The sequence below is a fragment of the Myxocyprinus asiaticus genome, chromosome 1 (assembly GCF_019703515.2).
Source record: "Myxocyprinus asiaticus isolate MX2 ecotype Aquarium Trade chromosome 1, UBuf_Myxa_2, whole genome shotgun sequence".
Classification (NCBI taxonomy): domain Eukaryota; kingdom Metazoa; phylum Chordata; class Actinopteri; order Cypriniformes; family Catostomidae; genus Myxocyprinus; species Myxocyprinus asiaticus.
Genome location: NC_059344.1, coordinates 68,385,771 through 68,395,770, shown reverse-complemented (window position 1 = coordinate 68,395,770; position 10,000 = coordinate 68,385,771). Strand labels below are relative to the sequence as shown.

Here is a 10,000-nt window from a genome sequence, read left to right as displayed (position 1 = left end):
CCAGGGGGCCAGCTGTGTGCCAGCGTATCTACACCGAGAGGTGCCTCGGTCAGGGCGTACCAGAGCGGGCAATGGTAGGATTCTTGTGAGGCGAACAGGTCTACCTGTGCCTGCCCGAATCAACTCCAAATCAGCTGGACCAACTGAGGGTGGAGTCTCCACTCTCCCCTGAGGGTAACCTGCCGTGACAGCGTGTCCGCTGCAGTGTTGAGGTTGCCCGGGATGTGAGTGGCTCGCGTGACTTGAGGTCCTGCTGACTCCAGAGGAGGAGACGGCGGGCGAGTTGTGACATACAACGGGAGCGCAGACCGCCTTGACGGTTGACATATGTTACCATTGCTGTGTTGTCTGTCCGAACTAATACATGCTTGCCCTGGATCAATGGCTGAAACCTCCACTGGCCCATCCATGAGCCGGCGGCTGCGTGCCCATTGCATACAGTGCCCCAGCCCATTTTGGAGGCATCTGTCATAACCACAACGCACCTGGAGACCTGCTCTAGGGGAATGCCTGCCCATAGAAACGTGAGGTCGGTCCAAGGGCTGAAGAGGCGGTGACAGATCGGCATGATGGCCACACAATGTGTGCCGTGGCACCATGCCCATCTCGGGACTCGAGTCTGAAGCCAGTGCTGATGCGGTCTCATATGCATCAACCCGAGAGGAGTGGCCACTGCTGAGGATGCCATATGCCTCAGGAGCCTCTGAAACAGTTTCAGTGGAACCGCTGTCTTCTGTCTGAATGCCTTCAAACAGGTCAGCACTGACTGTGCGCGCTCGTTCCTGAGGCGTGCCGTCAACGAGACTTAGTCCAACTCCAAGCTGAGAAAAGAGATGCTCTGAACCGGGAGGAGCTTGCTCTTTTTCCAGTTGACCCGAAGCCCTAGTCGGCTGAGGTGCAAGAGTACCAGGTCCCTGTGTGCACACAACACATTCCGAGAGTGAGCTAGGATTAGCCAATCGTCAAGATAGTTGAGGATACAAATGCCCACTTCCCTTAGCGGGGCAAGGGCTGCCTCTGTGACCTTCATGAAGATGCGAGGGGACAAGGACAGGCCGAAAGGGAGGACCTTGTACTGATACACCTGACCCTCGAATGCAAACCACAGGAAGGGTCTGTGTCGAGGTAGAATGGAGACCTGGAAGTACGCGTCCTTCAGGTCTACCGCCACAAACCAGTCTTGATGCCGGACGCTCACCAGAATGTGTTTTTGTGTCAGCATCTTGAACGGGAGTCTGTGTAAAGCCCGTTTCAGTACTCGCAGGTCCAAGATTGGCCGCAACCCACCAGCTTTTTTTGGTACAATGAAGTAGGGGTTGTAAAACCCCTTCTTCATCTCGGCCGGAGGGACAGGCTCTATCACATCCTTCCGTAGGAGGGTAGCGATCTCCGCGTGCAAGGTAGCAGCGTTCTCACCTTCACCGAGGTGAAGTGGATACCGCTGAACCTGGGCGGGTGCCTGGTGAACTGAATCGCGTAGCTGAGTCAGACAGTCCGGATCAGCCATCGCGACGGATTGGAAAGCGCAAGCCATGCGTCCAAGCTCCGGGCGAGTGGGACCAAGGAGACAAGTCTGGGACAGGGGAGGAAGAGGCCTGTCCTCGTGACCCATGGAGACTGTGACATCGGGGGCGGATTTGTGCCACAGCTGGGCACACAGGGGTGGGGAGACCGCCGCTGGAGCGCTAAACCTGCCAAAATGGAATGGTGGAAGGTGGTCATGATGACAGCCGTGCACACCGCGAATGTGACCCAGGGAACAATCTTTTGATGAACTGTTGGGTACCACAGCCACTTGGGCATGCGGCAAAATTAAATGAAAAGGCCACAAAAGATTCTCCTCCCAGCCCTCCACTGGGGGATGGTGTGGTCTGCTTACCAGCTCCAAGGCAGTGGGTTTCATCATCCCTGGGTCGCCCATCTCAGGGGCACTTCGAAGCCTTTCGCGGGATCTTGGCGGCTGGCCGTGAGACGGGTGGCGTCTGCTTCCTGCGGTGGGCTCCATGCCGGGGCCGGGCCGAAGGGGCGGGCTGTGGTGAAGCCGGTGCAGTCACCGCAGGGGGACGCCCTTGGTGACGAGCAGGCAGGGTGTGGGATCTTGAGCCGCGCTGGGGCAGGATGTGCCGGATAGCCTCCCTCTGCTGCTTCACTGTCGAAAACTGCTGGGCAAAGAAAAATAGGCCAACCTGGGAAATGGGGGCAGCAAGGAACTGTGCCTTGTCGGCCTCTCCCATCTCGACCAGGTTGAGCCAAAGGTGGCACTCCTGGACCACCAAGGTAGACATCGCCCGCCCGAGAGACTGCGGCGTGACCTTTGTTGCCCGGAGAGCGAGGTCGGTCACCGAGCGCAGCTCCTGCATCAAATCTGGGGTGGAACTACCCTCGTGCAGTTCCTTTAGCGCCTTGGCTTGGTGGACTTGCAGGAGAGCCATTGCGTGCAGAGCGGAGGTCGGCTTGTCCAGCGGCACTGTAGGCTTTGGCCGTCAGGGACGACGTAAACCTACAGGCCTTGGACCGGAGCTTTGGGCGCCCGCACCAGGTGGTGGCGCTCTGCGGGCATAGGTGCACCGCAAGTGCCTTATCCACTGGGGTAATCGCCGAATAGCCCCTGGCCGCCCCACCATCGAGGGTAGTGAGGGCGGGGGAGCTGAAAGATCGGGACCGGGCAGTAAAAAGTGCCTCCCACAACCTTGTCAGCTCCTTGTGCACTTCCAAGAAGAAAGGAACTGGAGCGGGGCATGGCTGTGAGCGGCGCCGCGTGTCCAATCATCGAGCCGCCAGGGTTCAGGGGAGAGCGGAGGGTTCCACTCTAGCCCAACGCTCGCGGCTGCCCAGGAAAGCATGTCCGTCATTTCCACGTCAGCCTGTGACTGGGTGACCATACCTGAGGGGGGGAGCCAAGCTGAGGCTTCCGCATCCGACTGGACGAGCCCGCTCTCCGATGCTGCGCTTGAGAGATAATCAGCTCCGAACAAGAGGTCGAACTCGCCATGAGATGAGCCGGCAGACTCATCCGGAAGCCTGATTGGGGCAGACGAGTGTGCTGGGGAATGGGAGGTCTGTGGGGGGATACCTGGCAGAGGTGGTCCCATTGGGGTCCCCAAATCGCCCCCAGTGCTAGCCGCGCTGGCCTCATACCCGTAGGTAGAAGGACCGAGGCAGGGATTCTTACGAAAGCAAACAGTGACCGCAATGTTGCCATGGTCATGTTCTCGCAATGAGTACATGATCCATCCACGGACGCTGTCTCCATGTGGGTCACTCCCAGAAATGAAAGACAGCGATCATGACCATCAGAAGTTGAGAGATAATGACCGCAACCAGGAATAACACACAAACGGAAAGGCATCTTTAAAAAAACGTTCCGTGTGTGCCACTCTTTTAGAGAAATATACTCTCTTATTTCTGCCAAAGTGCCCATGGGTGTTCTCTGCAGTGCACCAGTCCAGAGGAGGGAGAAGCCACTGAAATGCGCCATCAGATCCAGCAAAGGTGAATGAACAGTCAGCTCAGTAAACATCGACCGTTCGGCTCCGAAGAGAAAATCTAAATGAGTGGTTGCATACCAGCTCCTTTTATACCCGTATGTCCGGGGGAGTAGTATGCAAATACCACTCGCCAATTTTCATTGGCCTTTTATCAAAGACCAGAGGTGTCTCAGGCTCCTAAGAGTGACCCCTAGTGTCACTACATCGACACAACATCGAGTGAGTGACAGATAGGGAACATTAAGTCTATGGAGGGTCCTCACAAATATAGCAAAACTAACATGTGTGTGTGTGTGTGTGTTTTGCACAGGCAAACACCACTCACATTGTCTTTAGAAAATCTACTGTAACAGTGTACTTTCGATTTCATTGTCATAAATAATGAAACCTGCACACACCTCCAGTTGTGTAGATATGATCTGATCAAACGTGTGTGTAATGTTTGCATCATTGGTTTGGTCATGTGTTTGTGGGGGCGAGAGGTTTGCAGCAGCTGTGAAGTAGAGCTGATCTGTGTGAAATTAAAAACTGTTTATTCACTGTAGAATCATGAATTTCATCAGACACCTGCCCTGTGATTTCTGTCATAAAGGATAACGTCGTCTAACATGTTATTAAAGTCATGAGACGTGCATCTGCATCTAGTGCTGTCAATGTAGTGAAAATATCCTCTTACTGTATGTTTAATGAAAGAATCACACCTGCACACAGTCTGCAAATTATACAACTTTAATGCTTTTTACTTTTAGTAGAAGACTTTTAAAGGATATGCAACTCTTTATTAAAGTGATAAATAAGAACAGTTCCTCAAACATATGTGACTTTTCTTTGCAAGTTCTCGGATCTCAGAAGACTTCTTGAGGAAACCAGAACAAACCTCTCTATTTTCTCTGCTCCTCCTATTTTACCCCAATTCCAGTTCAGCTTGCATCTCATTGGACCGTTTGTCATTCAGGGAAATAGGTTATTCTGTTCCTTCAGGTTACTGTTCGCTGTATCGGGACACGCGGTCCATATCCCTCGTCCCGGAGCAATCATTCCTTTCCTGGAGCGTGAACAGTCGCATTAGAAACGGGTTTCATTTGAGCTACTGAAGTGCCGCTGTCCATTCACAAACCCTCAAAGACAAAAATGACTCTAAAACAGCCACAGTTCTCTTTTATATCTCCTGCAGAATCATGCTGGAATTATAAACGATGAGTATCTCATGAGTGTCAACATACAGCGACTAAAATAACTGAGAATTCTGCTCGAAAAATATCATGTTTGTGCTTAGACATTAAACTTGCATCACCTTGATGCATCAGACATTAACTGCTGGAGATTCAAATCTGAGAACAGATGAGACCGGTTTCTTTCTTTATTCTCTCCACTTTTCCTCCATTGTCCTTTAGTGTCTCTGCAGTATTTATGAGGGTGTGTGTGTGTGTCAGGCGGTATAAAGATGCCTGTATGATCATCCAGAGGGAAGCAACAAACCACACAGCAAATATTTCACTGTATTCTGATGAGCAGAATGAGCGGAGTTGAGTTTAGCATAAGTAATGAGATTCTGCAAATGGCACCACTCATTTAATCTGGGTCTGTTATGAAACATGTTCTGAAATACATGTAGTTTGTGTTAAAAAAGAACAGCTGAATCTGTGCCATCTTTAATTAATCAGTGTGAAATGTGTTAAAGTAATTGACACTCAGAGTTCAGTTTTAATAAAGAAATAAGTCACAAGGGGCCGTACATTACTGTGATTTTACCACATGAAGGGTGCATGTCTAATCATGGTCAGATCAATGTAACACACACTTTAAGTGGCTTATTGCATCAATGAAACAGCAGCAAAATGATAAAAGACACAATTAATAATTATAGTTATAATCTGAGCATGCAATCTTCCCACCAAGTGATGTGGTTCATTAGTCTTACTGTAGTCTGTTTACAGTCGCCAAACAACAATAAAACAATTTGCATTTTGAAATGACTCATCCAGTCAGACTTTACAGTGGAAATATATATATATATATATAGTGTGTGTGTGTGTGTGTGTTGAAATATGACCTGGTTTCAAGAGTTTTTCCTGCAGCCATCTCTCTTGTGCTCTCTCTTTAATGATCCTTGGCTGAGTTCAGAATTGCACACTACCCATACTACTCTTACTTCCTCTGCTGTAAGTGTCTAATAGCAGTATGGTAGTATGTCATTCTGAACTCAAGCCTTGTGTTCAGTTCTGTTAGAGGAATCTGCTCTCAGATCAGTGTGACCTGTGTGCTCAGACTGGTAATTACAGCTCGACCCTGAACTGCTGCGTTCCTGCTGTAATTACCTGTCACAGCGTGACATCAGATAAGACCGTGACACTGTGCAGGTTATAGATCATCATGAAAACCCACTGAGAGAAGCCTATGATTGGCTGGCAGTGGTGTGGGTGGGGTTTGACAGTGCTGGAACGTTGTTTTGAGTGTTCTGGTGTGCTGATGTGTGAAAGCGGCCGTGTGTTCAGTGGTCTGTGTAGTGAGGTGTTTGTCTGCCAACAGAACTGAGAAAAAAAAAAGAGTCGAATCAACAGCTGCAGGTCTGAATAAAGATGTGTCTGAGAGAAAAATAAACATACAGTGAAAGCATATCCACATTGTGTGAGGCTCTTTTCAGGAATACAGTACACTTCTGTATGCCATGACTTTTATTTAAAACAATAGAAACACGAGAATGATTAAATATGTGAGATTAACACTGAAATCTGGTCTGTCCCACTTCAAAGATCATGACCATCTCAGCTGTATCTCATAACTTAAATCATGCAACTGTGTAAAAATATTGAAATTATCTACTGAAATTATAGTCTATTCATTGTATTAAATATTCATCATTAACGGCAATTTGTATATTTTTTAGTTAGTTAGTTATACCTTCATTTATGCTCAATCTGCCACCCGGTTACGCATTCTGACATAAACATTCTGATGTTTCTGTTTGCTTAAAGTTTATTTCTACAAAATAACAAAGCCAAACAAATCAGGGTTTTAAACTGTATTTAGGCATGTCCGAAAAAAGTGTAAAAGGATTGCAATCCTCATTTAAAATGAACAGAAAATAAAGCAACATATAATATTTAGTTTGTTCTCCTGAGGTTGACTCACCACTGCACTAACCATTTCTTAACCATGTCTTGTGCTTGTTTATGGTTTAGGCCATGTTTCATACTCTATTCATAGAAAGTGCATGTATGTGCTGGATTGTTGGCAGTCTTTTTTAAGAAGCGTGCAATACGTCTTAAATTTCCTTATTTTCGTGAGGTCTGCTTGGCTGTGTTTGATTTTCATGCAGTTTAAAGAACAAAACCAGAATCATTTTGAAGAAGAGAGAGCAAGAGACCTAAAACAAAAATGTCGTCTTGTTACTTGAACAGCTGGAAAAGTTGCTGATATTTGATTGACAAAACAATAATTTTATCAATCTCATGCTCGATATTATTATATCTGCAAATACATTAACTCATGTGTTCGACAAATAATCATTCTATGGCTGTTTAAGTTTTGATATGTGATTTCTGATGTTTTAATAGCTGTGTAAATCCCCCCAGGCGATATGTGACACATGCTGCTGCACAGTTTGATACAGAAACCAAATCAATTAGTGCAATTGGTGTTTAGAAACAGACTTTAATGGCAGAAAATTCATCAGTGTGATTTTAAATTGCAAATCACTGATTGGAGTTGGTTAAAAACGTTTCTCTCAGTTAAATTTGTACTTTCAGCAGACACTTTTCACACTGAAGTCTCGCTCAAGGGCGCAACACTAATTAAGCATTTCACTAGTCCATAATGTCACCAATAATCCTAATTAGTGGGATTAAACCTGCAATTTCTGTTTAAGCAGCTCAGATTTTTAAGCATTAGACCAGAGATATAACAAATCCGTCTCTCACAATGTTTTCATCGGCTTGCCAAACACAATCTGTATTTGTTCATTCAGGTCCTGATGTCTGAACTACAACAACGCAACAAACTAGAACAGTGCTGTTATAATTCAGTTATAAAACACAGATATTAACCCTGAAAGTGTGTGTGTGATTATAACACCTCCACATCTACATGGAAGAAAAGACACTTTTCATTGTCTTCAAAGAGCGAGTGTTCCAGTTCTGTCATATTGCTTGCTCTCTTGTAAAACTTGTATTTAATTCTTAAATTATACAGATTCATTGTCATATTATTGGGTCATATGCATTTTTGTATTTCTTGTTTAGACACTATATTCACTTTAATCAATACAAAATAGCATTTATTTATTTTTTTTTAGTTTCAAATTTTATTTTTATTTTTTCATTTTTTTCTGAGTTTCAAAAAGATAAAATGCAAAATGACAAAAATAAATAAATAAAATAAAAATGTTTCAAACTGGAACAGACAAAAAACATTAACCAAATATTTTAAAATATATTGAAAAATGTATAAATTAATTACATTTAATTAAATCATGATTCAATAATTGATTTAATAATTATTTCATTCGTTATTTATACTATGACTGAATTATATACATAAATTATTTTTAATTATTATTATTGTGCATTGGTAATATCTTGCAGTACTATTTAGTTTTGTTATATTTTCTTCAACAGTATTTTTAATGAATTTTTTTTATTTTTATTATTGTCTTCTTCATCTTGTCTTCGTTATTATTGACAACGTTCTTCAACGAACATTTTCATCTGTAATGTCATTCCCGCTGCAGTTAAGATGATACCTTAAAAGGAAGCTGCCTACAGACATCAAGACAGCACACTAGGTTTCAGAACAGAGCCACAGATTGAGAAACATGACGTCAAACCAGTGTTTTTCTAACCTGTGTTCGTATTGACCAACTCAGTCTAATGATCACTCCAGGGCGCACTTCTGTTCTCAACACTTCCATGAGATCATTATTTGGAGTTTCTGGTCTTCTTAATCACTCAAGGACAATGTGGACTAATTATCTCAACGGCAGTGTGCCGCAAAATCGAAGAAGCAATTTAGCAATGATTAAAAAACCTGGAATGCGGAAATCTCTCTCTCTCTCACACATCATTATGAGAAAGTGCGCGGTCAGGCGGATGAGTCGGGCTGCAGCATCAGCACCAGGTGGGCAGGAGTACGGTAGGAGGTGCATGTAAAGAGAGAATGCAAGGGAGGAGTGTCTGTCTTTCTGTGATTTCATTCCCAAGCGATTCTTCCGCAGTGGAACCTGAGCACCAATTAAAACTTCCCAGACTGCAGCGCCAGCAACCCCTCTGTTATGTAAAGCAACGCTCCCCATTTTAAACTCTCCAACTTTCTCTCTACAGCTCATTCCCTTTAATGCTTGCAAAGATCAAACGAGAGAAGAGAGCGTGAATGAGACAGCGGAAGTGAACGAGCACAACTCAAACTCCCAGCGATTCATGCGTGCTGTGCGGACGGCTGTGTTTTCAGAGACGAGTTCTCCAAAGACATGAAGTCATTGTGCGTTTTCTTCAATTTCAACCTAAAACTACTTTGAGGAAACTGAAAAAAATCACATAGCAGCGTCTCCTCTTGCATGATGGAATACTCTAGAATAGTGTTCTGTCAAAACAAGCATTTCCCTCTAATTTAGTGACATCATCGTGAACTGACAAAAGTTACAGACCTGTGAAGTTCCATATAATGTATGAATTCAAACCATTATTACATAACCCTGAACTTACTGATGTGATGAGTGCTGTCTCACTGTTGTCTGTACTTAGTCTCAAATCCAATTCCAGTTTGATTGACTGACTTTATGTAACTTTACAGTGTAGCCCGATTCCTGTACAAGTCAGTCTTATGAGCTGCCTATTTTAGTGAAAAATAAAACGTACTAAACCACAAGTCGTTCATTTCATCATGTCGAACCCGAAATTATCCAAAACTTTTGTGTTCTTTGTACTTAAAATTACTGGATGGTTCTTAAAATGATCATTTGTAGTTGAAGATAAACCATATTCAGTTTGTTGTAGAAATGAATCATTCAAATGTAAACACACCTTTTGCAAGAATCTGTTCTTTCAAAACCTGAAATTATCTATAGAATTGCACTTCTCGCTTCTAAACAATTCTTCCTTAAAAGTATTAAAAGAATCGTTACTGGAACCATTCGGAGGAGTCAAAACCAGAATTGTTAATTCCTTACGATTCCTATCCCCATCTGGACGAGATTACCTTGACTAGTTTTGATACCTCAACAGAACACAACAGCGCCGCAGGACTGTCGGTAAACTTGACTACACGACTTCAGGCCTGTGTGCTGTTGTTGATTTCCCAGAGTGTTCGTTCTTTGCTGTTTGTCCAGCGTTTGTGTGTTTGTGAAGCCCTCAATGATGCTCGTGTCCCGGCTGTACGCTGCAGCTTTGGAAACAGAGTTTAATTAATTCCCACGGGCCGCATGCATGGCCGTTTGCATGCAGAGCGCTGGCAGACCTCTACAGCGAGCACAGAGACTGCCGCAGACACGACTAGCCGATCAGTCCTTGACAAAGACA

At 44.7% G+C, this 10,000-nt stretch overlaps 1 protein-coding gene across 8 annotated transcripts in view; it reads left to right on the top strand.

Moving 5' to 3' along the window:
• Positions 1 to 10,000, top strand: part of LOC127447463 (neurexin-2-like) — a 605,483-nt gene that overhangs the window by 459,028 nt on the left and 136,455 nt on the right. The window lies entirely within an intron of this gene.